The following is a 16529-nucleotide window of genomic DNA, read 5'->3' on the forward strand; positions in this document are numbered from 1 at the left end:
TTATCATATATTGAATATATAATAAATATGAAAAAAAAAAAACAATTATAGCATTAGCAGCTAAGGCCATCAGCTATAATACTTTAACTAAGTTACATGTTTCTTTATAATAGGTGGGTATTAAATAGCTAATTTGTAATAAGATATGAATTTGTATACTGCTTCGACATTTTCCGTGGTAGGTGTTTTTAAAATATCCAGTCCTTTGCCATGAAGTATGTTGATATGCTGTTGATTTAGAAATCTGCATTGTCTTAGAATGTGTTCGACCGTACAAGTGTTATTACATTTTTGGCATTTGTTGTCAGTGTTTTTATCAATTAGATGCAGGTGTGTAGAAAGTGTATGTCCCATGCGCAGGCGAGAGAATATGCAGATTAGTTTTTTTCCAAGATTGCAGGGATAAATAGGAACTATGTTGTCAGGGTTTATGATATTATAGTGATGGTGTTGATAGTTTTTATATTTCGTTGAGAAAAGTTGACGAATTTCAGATTTAATTTGTTTTTTTAAGTCAATTTTTTCAATTAGTGCATCGGTCCGAAGAGGCGCCGAGCAGGCATATTTAGCGGCCGAATCGGCATATACATTTCCACTAAGTCCAACGTGTCCAGGAACCCAGAAAAGGGACATTTTATTTTTGTTATCTAATAATGTGTCTCGTATAATGTTAATAGAGATCCATTTCTCATTAGAGAAATTTGAAACCGCTTTTACAACAGATAAACTATCTGTAAATATAATGGTTTTTTATTTGACTCCTTGGCAATGTTATGTGCGTGTAAAACTCCAGCTGCCTCGGCAGTAAAAATTGAAGATGAATTATTTAGTATTTTAAATCCTAGTGTTTGTCCAGTTGTATTGACGACTGCATATGCAGTAGACCACATGTTCTTAGACGCATCCGTATAAAGGCAATCCCAATTAGTATGTTTTGATAAGAAGTCGTAAAAAAGCTGCTCGTATATTTCGTTTGGTGTATCTTTTTTAATATATTTAGTGAGACGTTGATCACATTTAACTTCAGTATACATCCAAAAAGGATATTTCGCTTTGTAATGTGGCAATTTCTCTTTGAAGTCCAGAATGTTATTGTGTATGCAATTATACATCACTGATGGTATTTTAGGTATCCGCTTGGCAGAAATAATTTTTGGTACTATTTCATCTATGATAGATGAATTGGTTGACAAAATTTTTGGTACGAGCATATTTATTGATTCGGTAAACCGATCTTCTAAGGAAGGCAGTCCTGATTCTATATAGAGAATACTTATAGGCGTAGTTCTGAAGGCATAAATGCTGGACCTAATGCTTTCATGGTAAGCAGATTTTATATGTTTTATAGTTGATTTTGGACTGTTTCCATACAGAAAGAGCCCATAGTCAATTTTGCTTAGAACAAGAGTTTTGACCAGATATTTAAGTGTTGTTATATGGGCATAGCTCCGTCCAGATAGATACTTGATAATATTTACTCTGTGTGCAAGACTCTTTTTAAGATTAAGAATGTGATTATTCCAACGGTAATTTTTTTCAAAAATAATGCCAAGTATTTTTAATTTGTCGACGCGAGGAAAAATTGTGCCATTAACCGATAATTCTGGAGGAATACATCTATGTTTCCTACAGATATGCAGTACTGAAGATTTGACTGGTGAAATTTTAGCGCCTGATGTTTTTGTCCAGGCGGTTATTTCATTAAGAACGTCGGTAAAAAGGGCGATAGTATCATCATTGTTTTTGTTGAGGCTCAGTATGTACAAATCATCAGCATACAAGCAGTGATATATTTTGTTGTGTTTGTTTATGATAGCACTTATTTGGTTAAACGCAATTTGAAAAAGAACAACCGAGAGTGGCGATCCTTGCGGTATTCCATTGTATAAAGGGTATTGTTGTGACAAATGGTTGTTTATCTTTACGCGAAAATGGCGATTTGTCAGGAATGACTTGATGTAATTTAAAATTTTTGATCCAATTCCCCACGATGCCAAGGCATCTAATATGACATGAGCCCATATGCGGTCAAAAGCTTTCTCGAAATCGATTGCTAATATAGAGGTGTGATTCTTTGACGACAAGCCCTTAGTTACAAAGTAATCAATATGCAACAAGGCGTCTGTGCAACCTTGCTTTTCTTTAAAAGCCACTTGGTTTAAAGCAACAAGTTTACGAGATTTTAGAAACCATGCGATTCTTTTCGAAATTATTCTTTCCAGTAATTTAGATATGCATGGTAGTAACGATATGGGTCGGTAACTGGAGAAATCCGTTTTAATCTTGTTAGGTTTGGGTATTGCTGAAACTAAAGCCAGTTTCCATGAGTGGGGAATTATTCCTGTATCGAGAACTAAATTATATAAGGAGAGTAGTCTAGAACAGCCATAATTAGACAGGTTTTGGATCATGCAATATGAGATGCGATCATGCCCCGGCGTACTTCCTTTAACCTTTTTCAAAGCATATGTTATTTCATTCAAAGTTATACTTTGCTCTATCATTGATGCATGTTTGTTACCAGGTGAGTTGGTGTATTTATTTGGCAAAGCATTTTTTGCATAGCAGAAATCCAAATGAAAATTGTTGTTAGAAGATTCATTTGACCAGCGATCTCCAAAATAATTTGCAATATCTGTTGGGTCTGATAAAGTGCCGTTATTTGTTTCGATTATTGTAAATGTATGCATAGAGCATCTGCTGGAAATCTTGTTTATTTTGCCCCATACAATTGATAGTGGCGTATCCCTACTTATTGTTTTTGTAAATTTTTCAAAACAAATGGTCTTTGCCTTCTTGTTTTCATACCTGAATTTTGCATTTGCTTTCTTGTATATAGTAAGATTTTCGAAACTTGGTCTTCTTTGAAAAATACGGAGTTTTTTCACTTTGTCATTGCGTAGTGTATTAAGATCTTTATTCCACCAAGGGACATATTTTTTATTTCTCTTAAAATGTTTTACAGGTATATTTCGACTTGCAGCAGTTCTAACTGATTTTGTAATAACTGCATTGACTTGATTAGGGTTACCGCCTAAGTATTTATTTGCTAAAATTCCATCAACCGTTTGCTGATATGAGTCCCAATCTGCCTTTTTGAAATCATACTTAAAAGTGGACGTGGTTTTCGCTGAATTTGTGTCCGTATTAAGTGTGGTGATGACAGGGAAATGATCGCTGTTGTACAGATCATTTAGTGTTGAACTTGAAATAACTGGTAGAAGGCCAGGTGAACAGCAAACGACATCAATGTTGGTAAACGTATTGTGTGTCGACAAGTGTGTTGGCTTCCCATCATTTATGATGCAAAGGTTATGAGTATTTATCGCGTTCTCAAATATAACTCCTTTTGTGTTGTTTTTGCTAGAGCCCCACAAGACATTCCAGCAATTGACATCGCCGACAAGTATAACTGGAGTATTTATATTTTAGAAAAGATCCAATACGTCGTTGGCTGCAAAATTCTCATTGGGGTGAATGTATAATGAGATTACTGTAAATTTAATTTTTAAGTTGACCTCAATAGCTATGTTTAGTAGTTTAGATGAGTTGAATACCCTTCTATGAGGTATGTTGTTCTTGATGAATATGGCTAATCCACCTTTAGCGGTTGTGTTATTGATGTGATTAGATGAGTATGCGATGAAATGTTTTGGTGGAATTGGGTTTGTTTGGATGGGTAAATGTGTTTCTTGCAATGATAGAAAATGAGGATTGTGGTCTTTGATCAGCAGTTGCAGATCTATGTAATTATTAATTAGACCTTTTATATTCCACTGGGCAATTTTGAAGTCAGTCATAATGGAAATAAAATAAAATAAAAAAAAGATGCGAAAAGAAAATTGACAGATATTATTAATATGTCATATCGATGTCACCATCGATTTCTGATCTTCTGGATACAATTTTTGCTGTAGGTATTTGTTTTTTGCAGATACATTTGATGTGATTTGTGTATTGTTGTCAGATACATTATTTTGAGAAGTTGAGCTACTCTGAGAGAGTGATTCTATTTTAGAGTGAAAGCTCTCTAATAGTTTCTCTTTGTTTATTGTAGTTTTTTGTGTTGTGGGTTTTGATTTTGAGTGTGAGCTTGAAGTGCTTTGATCTTTATTTGTTTTTGTTGTGTTGGTTTGTGATGATGATGTGGCCCAGTGGGAAAATGTAATCGATGGGAATCAAACGGGTAATACAGAGCCACTATGATTTATTGATTACCGAATACATTATTCGTAACACGGTGCATGTCCTAGGAAAATAATATATTCCTTTATAGTATGCATAGAAAGCATCGTGTAATCAATGGGTATATTCTTTTATAGTTCTTTAGTAATATATAATGGAATTCATATACTGGAATGCATCGTATTATGTATGTATTCTCTTTTTATAAATAATTTATACCCCCGTATGCCTTAAGTAATTCATTGCATTAAAATAGAAAACCATTAATTTTAATTAATTTTTTATTTATATTTAGAAATATAAGAGCTCTGTTCCTTTACGTGCAAGAATCTTCAAGTTTTACCACTTTTTACTCGAAAAGCGTTCCTTTACTTCTGAGACCACACAATTCGTATGAGAGCAGTTCACAACTTTTGCTACTTTTGCCGGTTTTACCATTTTCAAAAGTAAAGGAACAGACCAAAGGATTTTATGTAGTTAAAAAAGTATTCATACCCCCATTATTATAAGTCTTCTTTTGTTATAGTTTGGATTTACCGAACAGATATATAGCGTTCCGGTTAACTTGAAGTTAAAAGTGATGATGGAATTTTAGGGAGGAGCTTCTTGTCATTAACTTTCAATGTGAAAATTATATTTTTAAATCCTCAAAGTTAGTTTATTTTGCATTTTCAAATCCATCAGATAGTAAAAGAACACATGTAATAATGGCCCATAGAATACAAAAAAAGAATATTCATTCATTAAAAACAGAAATTAAAATAGTTCATTACATTTTTTTTACAAAATTACGTCTTTATTGTTACACGACACAAACAAAACTGGCAAATTTATGCTGCGACTTAAAGACGTCGGCAGATAACGGGATTACAAAAAAAATACAAAAAGAAACATTGCATTCCCTTGTCGTATCCAGTGGGAATGTAAGAGGTAATTAATATGAATTTTTTGTCAAGTGGAATTACTCGTTCGATTCTTTACGGTATATTATATAACGTATCTTCTATAATATATTTAATAATTTAACTTTTTGTCCAATTATATTCTTTTCTCGATTCTTACGGATACGTTTTGGAACGTATTGCTTATAATGCGTTAATAAATATATTTTCAATGTAATATGTTCCCAATTTTCCCACTGGGGGGTTTTGATGAAGTATTGCTGTTGTTAGGTTTAGTTGTTTCTGTTGTTTTAGTATTTGTTTTTGTTGAGTTTTCTGTACTATCTGTTTTCTTATTCTCAGTAACGGTACTGCTGTTTGCACTATTGGCTATCTTCTTTTTTCTTGCTGCGGTTGCTTCTTCTAGTGTTTCGGTTGGGATATCAAATGTGTCAGTTTTGGGAGTGTTTTGTAGAGCCTCTTTGAATGAGCATTTGTGTGTGGTTTGGTGTTTTAATACTTCTTTCCTTTGTTGAAACACGGGACATTTTTTGTTGTTTGCTCTGTGAGAGTGATTGCAATTTATGCAGTTGAGCTTCAAACAAGGTGTAGGATCATGAACAGTAGCCGAGCATACCTCACATATTGGATCATTTGTACAATATTTTTTGGTGTGACCCAGTTTAAAGCAATTTTTACATTGCATAGGATCAGGAAAATAAGCTTTAACCTTTATGCTTATGATTCCAATATCAATTGTATCTGGTAAATCATATAGATTGAAACTCAAGATACATGAAGGTGTATTGGACACTTTTCCATCTCGATACGATGTTATTTTTTTGCAATCAATTACTCCTTGCATTTTAAAACCATCTACTATCTCTTGTTCTGAAAGTTCGGTGAGCAGTTCACTCCTAACAAATCCTTTGATGGTATTTAGCTTGGAATGTAAAGCACATTCAATGTCACAAATTCCACCTAGAGTTTTTGCTTTTACGAAACGATTAGCTTGAGCTTCATTTTTAGTTAGTAGTAGTAGGTTTCCGTCTCTTGTGAGAGTAGTTTTAAGCAAGGGCTCACTAGAAATTCCTTTAATGGCTTTCGAAATCAAGAAGAAATTGTAATTTTTGATTGGTTTGTCTGGGTTTGTGGTTTTTAGAGTGACGTATTTAGGACATGCTTTTTTAGATCTAGGTTGCACTAGTTCAGGATAATCCAATGAATTTCCAAACTATATGATGTTTGGTTTTTTGGCCGTTTCCTTTTGGGGGAAGCCCCCCCCGGGATCCAAGATCCCGTAGTAATTTCCTCCGGAAGAGGAAGACGTAATTGTTTATCTTATCACTTGTCAAAATTTATTCAGCACCCTTTATCTCCGAAAAATATGAATGAGAACAAAAATGAGTTTGTAAGAAAAGTCTTTTTATGTGCAGTCAATGTTGATGGTAGATACGCGCGTAACACTAATCGACCGTTCACGATGAATGCTAAAGGTAGACTGGATAAAAATTTTTCCTTTATGTTATCGAAGAAAATAGTAAAAATTAGTGTTCTTGCAGTTCTGGAACACACCAAATGCTTACGACTGCTATACCTAAATAACGACGGGCCGTACACAAATATTTCGCCTTTCTTCCACAACAACGATCTCTGAGCGTCCGTATTACCCAAATACGTTGAGTACGAAATCACATTTAAAACACAAAATCCGCGAAAACTTAAACAAAACTTAATTAAATCTTTTCTTTCGTAAAATAAACCATTTTCCGTTGCGATTAATTGTATTTCAGGTTTTGTTGGGCTTTTGTTTTCAAAATACAAAACACGCACATATGTACATGCATACAAAACGTTCTGTCATAGTTGAATTTGTTCAACTTACAAAAAGTATACGCTCGACGTATTTCGGTAGTTCTCATAAGAATACATCGTCACCATAAATGCCCGAAGACGTAACCCACAAAATCAAAACTTTACAGGAGACACAAAAAAAAAAACGTTATGAAATGAAAAACTGTTTTATGGAATATTTATCTTATGATGTCGAGTATTTGGAATATTATCAATCCTATACGAATGGGAGTAATTAATGAAACCAAGACCACGGAAACACTTGGTTTTGGGATCCGTCATTACAACAAAAGCTGCTATATTATGACATTTTCCGAAATGCCATTTCTTGAATAGGATCGTTTTTTGTGAACGTAGAAGATTGAAATTTTGCCAGAGCATGTATTTTAGCTTTTTGTATCAGATCCCATTAAAAAACGAATTTCGATTTGCGTGTGGGTTACGTCTTCGGGCATTTATGGTGACGACATGTGTTCTACTTTTTCACCACACACGCCCTGGGTATACAGACGTATATAGGTATGGGTCTAAAGGAACAAAGAAAAATTTATTGGTCTGTTCCAGTACTGCAAGAATTTACTAATTTTTACTATTTATACCCTACACCACTATGTGGGGAGGGTATTATAAGTTGGTTTTGCCCAAAAATTTTGTAACGCATCGAAATAATGGTCGTAGACCCATACTTATATATACCAAAATGAATGTCTCGACGAGCTGAGTCGATCTGGCTATGTGCGTCAGTCCGTCCGTCCGTCCGTCTGTCCATCTAAACCATGTAATCACGCTACAGGTCGCAATTTTGATCGGATCGTCACGAAATTTTGCATGTTGATGGGGGTCCCGGAGGGGAAGAAGCCTATTGATTTTGGTGATGGTCGGATAATATTTAGTGGTCGGAAAGGGCAAAAAAACTTAGGTGGATAAAAAGACAACGTTTTTTCCAAAGCGAATATCTCAGCTTCTATATGGGGTATACCAAAAGCAAAACCTGACGATTAAAGAAGAAAATATCACCTTTCTAATGAAGTGCTCGTAGGTGATCAAACAACGAAGATATCACAATAGTATCAAATAAAAAACCAATTTTCATTTTTGCGATTTTAATTATATTGACGAATATCACAGCTTAAGTTCTAAACTTTCCAAAAGCAAATCCTGACTATGAAAGTAGAAGATCCCGTCTTTACAATGATGCAAACTAAGTCGGCGTAGGTAACCAAATGACGGAGATATCGCAATAGTCGTTAATACATCCCATTTATCCATTTTTTTGGAAATCACGCTACAGGTCGCAATTTTGATCGGATCGTCACGAAAATTTGAGGGTTAATAGGGGTCTCACAGATGAAGAAGCCTATTGATTTTGGTGATGGTCCGATAATATTTAGGGGTCGGAATGGGCAAACACTTATTTGGAGAAACGTCAACATTTTATTTCAAAGCCAATATCTCTGTTTCTTTAAGAGGTATATCAAAAGCAAAACTAGGCAAGGAAAGTAGAAAATATCACCTTTACAATGATGTAAAGTAGGTTGTCGTAGGTGGTCAAATATCAGAGATATGGCAATAGTCGATAATGCATCCCATTTTCCGATTTGTTTGTAATCACGCTACAGGTCGCAATTTTGATCGGATCGTCACAATTTTTTTGGGAGTGAATGCGGGTCCCACAGATGAAGAAGCCAATTTAGTCTGGTGATGGTCGGATAATATTCAGGAGTCGGAATAAGCGAAAAGCTTATGTGGAGAAAAGTCAAAGTTTTTTCTTTATGCGAATATCTCCGCTTCTGGTTAGAGTATTCCAAAAGGAATACCCGTCAATGGAAGAAGAAAATATCTCGTTTATATTGATGCAAACTATGTTGGCGTAAGTGAGCAAACCGAAATATTGCAAAATTCAGTAATAAACCCAATTTTTCCATTTTTTGTAATCACGCTAGAAATTGGAATTTTGGTAGGATAGTGATAAAATTTTGGGGGTAGATGGGGCCCCACCGAGGGTGAAGCCTATTGATTTTGGTGATAGTCGGATAATATTTAGGGGTCAGAATGGGGAAAAACTCATTTGGAGACAAATTCAAAGTTTTATTCTTTGTGAATATATTGGCTTCTATTAGGGATATTCCAACGGCAAAACCTGTCAATGTAAGAAGAAAATATTACCTTTACATTGGTGTAAAGCAGGTTGGCGAAGATGGTCAAACAAGGGAGATACCACAATAGTCGGTAATGCATCCAATTCCTCCATTTTTTGCAATCAAGCCACAGGTCGTAATTTTGATCGGATGGTCACGAAATTTTGGTTGCTTATGGGGGTCCAAGAGAGAAAGAGGCATATTATTTTTGGTGGTAGTCGTATTATATTCCCTAAAAGAAATGTTTACCAGTGAAAAGCTTATGCACAGGGGTAGTGGTGTAGGGTATCACATGGTCGGCCCCATCCCGACTATAGCCTTTGCTCACTTGTTTTTTCGATAACATAGAGGAAAAAATTTTATCGTAGTAAAAAATAGTAGCTTCTTGCAGGTTCTGGAACAGAGCATAAAATTTGGTCTGTTCCAGGACTGCAAGAATCTACTAATTTTTACTATTTTTTCGATAACATAAAGGAAAAATTGTTATCGTAGTAAAAAGTAGTAGCTTCTTGCAGGTTCTGGAACACAGCAATTAATTCATTTTTGGAGGAAAATGTCAACATTTGCTCTGTTCCAGAACCTGCACGAAGCTACTACTTTTTACTACGATAAAATTTTTCCTTTATGTTACAGAAAAAAATAGTAAAAATTAGTAGAACAAAGAAAAAATTAAAATTAATTCATTTTTGGAGGAAAATTTCAAGATTTCGAAAATTGACGGAAGGCTGGGCTACACACTTGTCATGCATGACTGATAGGTGAGTGGAGGCCTTTAGAAATTCAAGGAAACAACCATCTACAAACATTTTGTTCATCAATTTCAATAAAAACAAGTAAAAAAGTATCAGTCGGCTTTGCCGACAGAGATATGGTAAATTTCAAATTTCTTTTGTAATTCCATTGGAAGAAATATTAAAAAATTTTTTGCGAGCACATCCGCAATTTTTGGAACATAGATTAAGAAAAAAGTCGTGGTTTCAAATCTGTTCGCGTTCACAATATTGGATGCTGCGCTCCAAAGTTATGGGGGGTTTATTCCCTTATAAAGAACAAATATTTAAAAATTCCATTTTTGCTGTAATAAGAAAATGTATATATAAAGCGTTAACAGCATTTAATATCTATCCGTAGATGCCTAAATATTTACTAAATGTATTTTTTTTTTCGCGATAAATCAAGAAATACTGAAAAAATCTTGGAGTAAATTTAATTTATTCTAATTTAGAGTCCAAATAAAACTCGAAAAAATAAAAAAAATATATGAGACCAAAATATGAGACCAAAATGTTAAAGATAGGATTTATAACTGCCATATTACAGCAACAACAAAAGACGACAACTTATTGTTGGAATATTATTTCAAAAATATATTTTTTGTTCAATTCGAAAAATAGAAAAAACGTTTTTGGGAGTTATTCTACTACTTCGCTAAATTTCGATGCAAGGACTGACGGACTTTGCTGAAACTTCTTCAGGGAAAATGCGATGACAAACCCGAATGTGTATGTGCTTACTTTGATAAACAATAGGACTATGAAGTAGAAAGTAATATTGAAATAACAACCAAAGAAAAAACATAAAATTTAAAAAACGTATAATTCGCGAATTCTTTAAAATCAGTTAAGGCGCATGCGCTTCTGAGATACAGCGAGTGCATCTCTACCAATATGTAGCGATTTTTCCACTTTTCATTCAGCGGCCAAAGTGTGCTGTCAGCTGCATCTTACTGCTCAAAAAACCTTTATGTGGGTATAAATTGCGCGATGTACATAAGATTATAAGGCGCATCCGATTTCAGTGACCGCCTATAAAAAATACGTCATTATAATAAATTTTAAACAAATTCGTCAAGAACCGCGGGTGTGCTACCAAATTCTATTTTATATGAAATACGAATATTACTCCAGAATCTCGGTAATTTATGCTGCACAGTTTTGGAAAATAATATAATCGCGTATAAAGTATTCCATTTATGTAAAAATAACTAAAGGAAATCGCGGTTCAATGCGCGGAATCATCAAAATATAATTTTGCAGAATTTCCTACTTTCAAGGTATCTATAACCGCCGTTTTAGTGGATGGATTTGAAAGCGGAAGGGTTCATCAGATCCGGCGAGTAAAAAAACTAAAATCACGCGGGGTTCAAGGGTACCTGAGTCACAGTTGTAAATTTTGAAGCCAAAAAATATGTTTTTAAAGAAAATTTACGCACCAAAATTTCGACTTTGGACTCCTATTACTAGGAAGCTGTATGAAGCACACTCATGAGATATACATCAAGCGACGTGAAATCACGAGTTCTACAATCCTATAACTAGTTTGGGTAATTATCTGGTTGCGCCCTCCAATTATAAGAAAAATTCAAAAAACCCAGATTTCAAAACTTCAAAATGTCAGCATCGATTTTAGGGGGATGCAGTGTATATATCGAAAGGTCATACATTAGAACCATGTTGCCCAAGGGGTATTTTTCAATTCTTTCTTTGAGCTCAGGTCTGAATTTTCCGTGGTTTGACCAGAAACCAAGAAAGAACACAAAAAAGCTTGTAAACTTCAACACATTTTTACCCATTTTTTAATATTACCACCAACACAGTAATAAGTTATTTGTTATGTTTATTTTCATGCGACCCCGGCTAAAACACTTCAATTAATATAAATATATTCATATTGTATAAAATATATTGACAGTTCGCGACTTATTAAATGGTGAACCTCAACTTCAACGATTGTAAAACATTTTTGAATATTACCATATACCCTCAGCCTGTGCAATTGAAACACTTTTTTCACAAAAAAACGTATGTATTTAGGGGGGTTTCAAAATTTTGGTCGTATGAACCGACAAAAATGTTGATTAGGATTAAAGTTCAAAAATTTTGCGGAAAAGGTACTTAATAGAATGGGCCGACATAGACCATGGGGGTGCCATAGGGGGTTTTTACAACCTTCAGGCTGTTTTCTCACGAAGTATGGACTTGCCCCTGAAACAACTTTTACCATCGTAATTGAGGCAACGAATGTAAGTTGCTTCAAAGTGATTCAATAGCAGGTCTTAAAGTGAACTTATCCAAAATTTTGTGTGGGAGGTACGGGATAGAGTGGACAAATATAGTCCATATTCGAACCTGATCTATATCTGGTAGATATTATGAGAATGTGTAAGGTATGGACCAAATCGGTCACTCCCATCAAGAGTTATCGTGCGCACAATTTTTCCGAATATTTTTGAACTTTTGTGGGGTAGGTACCTGAAGGAGTGGACCGATATGGCTTATCTACGAACTTAAACTAAGGTTGGAAACAATATTACGAAGGCCAAATTTTGGCCGGAATCGGCATATCCGTTCGAGAATTATCTTGCGCTTCCACCCATAAACATGGTGTCATAGGGTTTGTTTTTCAACTTTCAGGCTATTTTTTCAGGAAGTATGGACTTGCCCCTGAGGAAACTTGTACCTTCGTATAGGGGACAGTGAATACAAGATGTTACAACAAAAACCAAGGCGATTCGAGAGCAGGCCCTAAACTGAACTTTTCCCAAAATTTTGTGTGGGAGGTACTCGAAGGGTTTACCGATTGAGTCCATATTGGAACCTCATCTAAGTCTGGTAGAAATTTCATAATGTGCAAAGTATGAACCAAATCGGTTACTCCCTTCAAGAGTTATCGTACGCGCAAATTTTCCGAACATTTTCGAACTTTTGTGGGGGAGGTACCGGAAGGAGTGGACTGATATAATCCATCTTTGAACTTGAACTAAGTTTGGACAAAATATTACGAAAGCCAAATTTTGGAACGCATCGGCAGATCAGTTCGAGAGTTATCTAGCGCTCCAAACACTGCACACGGTGTCATAGGGTTTTGTGTAACTTTCAGGCTATTTTCTCAGGAAGTATGGACTTGCCCCTAATGAAACTTACAGCGTCGTATAGAGGACAGCGAATACAACTTGCGCAAACAAAAATCAAAGCGATTCCAGACCAGGTCCTAAACTGAACTTTTCCGAAATTTTGTGTGGGAGGTACCCGAAGGAGTGGACCGATTGAGTCCATATTGGAACCTTATCTAAGTTTGGTAGAAATTACACGATGTGCAAAGTATGGACCAAATCGGTTATTCCCTACAAGAGTTATCGTGCGCACAAGTTTTGCGACAATTTTTGAACATTTGTGGGCGAGGTACCTGAAGGAGTGGACCAATATGGCCCATCTTCGAACTTAAATCGAATCTGGACAAAATATTTCGATACCCAAAATTTGAACCGAATCGATTGATCCGTTCGAGAGTTATCGTGCGCACCAGCCAGCCAGACAGACAGACGGACGGACATTGCTAGATCTACTCAAAATTGTCTGAAACGGATATCGTACAAACATACTTGGGGTCTAAAACCATTATTTCGATAAGGCACATTTTTGGTCGTATCAAAGTGTAAATACCCTCTTTAGCCTAAAGGCTGAGGGTATAAAAAACAAGTAAAAAAGTATCAGTCGGCTTTGCCGACAGAGATATACCCTCAGCCTGTGTATATTGAAACAATGTTTTCCCAAAATTCGTATGTATTTAGGGGGTTTTAAAAATTTTGGGCGTTTGAACCGACAAAAATGTTGATTAGCATTAAAGATCAAAAGTTTTGCGGAGGAGATACTAAAAGGAATGGATCGACATTGACCATTATGGAAGTGGATCTCCAGCCACTACATATGGTGCCATAGGGGGTTTTTACACCCTTCGAGCTGTTTGCTCAAGAAGTATGGACTTGCCCCTGAAAAAACGTTTACCATCGTAATTGAGGCAGCGAATGCAAGTTGCTTCTACAAAAATCAAAGTGATTCGATAGCAGGTCTTAAAGTGAACTTATCCGAAATTTTGTGTGGGAGGTACCGGATGGATTGGACAAATATAGTCCATATTTGAACCTTATCTATATCTAGTAGATATATTAGGATGTGTAAAGTATGGCCCAATTCGGCCACTCACTTTAAAAGTTACCATATAAACAAATTTTCCGAACATTTTTTAACTTTTGTGGGGGAGGTACATGAAGGAGGGGACCGATATGGCTTATCTTCAAACTTAGACTATGTTTGGACAAAATATTACTAAGGCCAAATTTTGGACCGAATCGGCAGATCCTTTCTAGAGTTATTTTGCGCTCCAACCACCTCACATGGTGTCATAGGGGTTTTTTACAACTTTCAGGCTATTTTCTCAGGAAGTATGGACTTGCCCCTAATGAAACTTGTACCGTCGTATGGAGGGCAGTGAATACAAGTTGCTAAAACAAAAATCACAGTGATTCGAGAGATGGCCCTAAACTGAACTTTTCCGAAATTTTGTGTGGGAGGTACTCGAAGGAGTGGGCCGATTAAGGCCATATAGGAACCTCATCTTCCTCTTGTAGAATGTTTACGATATACAAAGTATGGACCAAATCGGTTACTCCCTTCAAGAGTTATCGTGCGGACAATTTTTCCGAAAATTTTTGAACTTTTGTGGGGGAGGTACCTGAAGGAGTGGACCGATATGGCCCATCTTCGAACTTAAATCAAATCTGGACAAAATATTTCGATACCCAAAATTTTAACCGAATCGATTGATCCGTTCGAGAGTTATCGTGCGCACCAGCCAGCCAGACAGACAGACTGACAGACAGACAGACAGACGGACGGACATTGCTAGATCGACTCAAAATTGTCTGAAACGGATATCGTACAAACATACTTGGGGTCTAAAACCATTATTTCGATGAGGCACATTTTTGGCCGTATCAAAGTGTAAATACCCTCTTTAGCCTAAAGGCTGAGGGTATAATTAGAAAATGTTAACTTTCTAGTAACGATTCTCCATAGGCAAAATGCTAAAAATTTAAAAAAAAATTGTTATACTTTCATCTCCGTTCCAGATACATAGATACAAAAATGTGGCTCAGATCACATTAAAAAACGTTCTCAATGATTCTATAGGGTCAAATGTGAAAAAAAAATAAAAAAACATATGTTTTATTCTTTTTATCTCCGGTTCAAGCCAATAGATACCAAACCGTTAAAAATTCCGAAAAAAAACTCCAACTACACCAAGACGTTCCTTATACCCCGGTTACACTTAACCAGATTAACCGAGTGTGTTTGGGTATCAAATGTCAATTCCATAGCGCAACGTCAAATAAATTCTCATGAAGTGGGTTAACCCGGCAAAAAACTCTAATGTAACCGTACTATTATTTCGATTAATCTAAATAACATTCATCATATAAGTGTGAATTGAAATGCATTTATTCAATGAAATCCACATTAAAAATTGACTACAACTAATTTTTCGATTTTGTTATATAAAAATTTGTACAAAATTGTTTGAACTTATACTGTACTCGTATACTAAAAAATTATTATAGATTTCCACATCGATCATTTGGGCTTCCATCATATGGCGAATTGAAAGTACGTATGAATTTCATCTTCGTTCACTTTCATAGTTTACTTCTACAGGTTTGTGTGAATCACAAAAGACATTCCTAAGAATTTGTTTGGTCCTTTTCAAAATTTGTTACATTACTTATACGTATGTATTTATGTGCAACATATGTAGATTCTCCTCCAAGTGTTTAGTAAATTTCCCCTTTAAGTTTTGTAAAAATTCGCCGATATGTTGAATATGATACAAATCTTTTGTGGGAATTCTTATATAGCTGGTACATTTTAAACATGTTCACCTTTTCAGCAGCAGTAGCAGGAAGAAATTGTTGATCTTTGCAACTTTGAGTATCTAATTGTTCATTTGCAAAATAAGATTTAATATGTTCCACAACATCATTTGCTAGATTTATTTCCTGGACATCATCATTCGTTCCTTTTGATAATTTACCCTCTTGATTATCAATATTGATATCATCAGCATTATTTTCACATATTTTCTTCTGCACATTACGTAAAAACCACTCCGTTTCATTGTAAATGTTAAGAAAACATTTCTTACAAACATATACAATGGCGTCACTAATGAACAGTTTGAATTTATACACATGATTACGTTGTTTTTTGTGTACCTGATCCAACTTGCGGGATTTTTTTGAATAGTTTTCCATACGAAGGGACATATATTTAACGCGCGAGGAATATCTTATCAAATCCCAATATTCTGTGAAAAGCGACAATCGTTCAGTGTCACTTATCTTTTGTTTACACATCTTACGACAATCGGGTAATTCTTTGCTCTGTCTATTTTTTAAAAGTTTATCAGTTTTCACTGTTTCATCTGTAAGTCAAAGTATATTTTTTTGTTTAGTAAAATGTCCAGCAAGCTAAGGATTCGTAATTCAAATCTAAGGAAATGTGGTTGTTGTAATCACTTATCGATTTGTAAGGGAGGTGGTAGGGCCATTTTGTGGAAGGTAGATTTTTTCAAAATATGTGAAGGTAGTTTTTTTGAAAATATTTTTAAAAAAGTGACGTTCGGAGTACTAAACATG

At 35.2% G+C, this 16529-nt stretch overlaps 1 protein-coding gene across 1 annotated transcript in view; it reads right to left on the bottom strand.

The window, feature by feature from the left end:
* LOC141398009 (transcription factor grauzone-like) overlaps positions 1 to 16529 on the bottom strand; it is a 55384-nt gene that overhangs the window by 35864 nt on the left and 2991 nt on the right. The window lies entirely within an intron of this gene.

The sequence above is a fragment of the Musca autumnalis genome, unplaced genomic scaffold (genome assembly GCF_047663935.1).
Source record: "Musca autumnalis isolate F117 unplaced genomic scaffold, ASM4766393v1 scaffold_3, whole genome shotgun sequence".
Taxonomy (NCBI): domain Eukaryota; kingdom Metazoa; phylum Arthropoda; class Insecta; order Diptera; family Muscidae; genus Musca; species Musca autumnalis.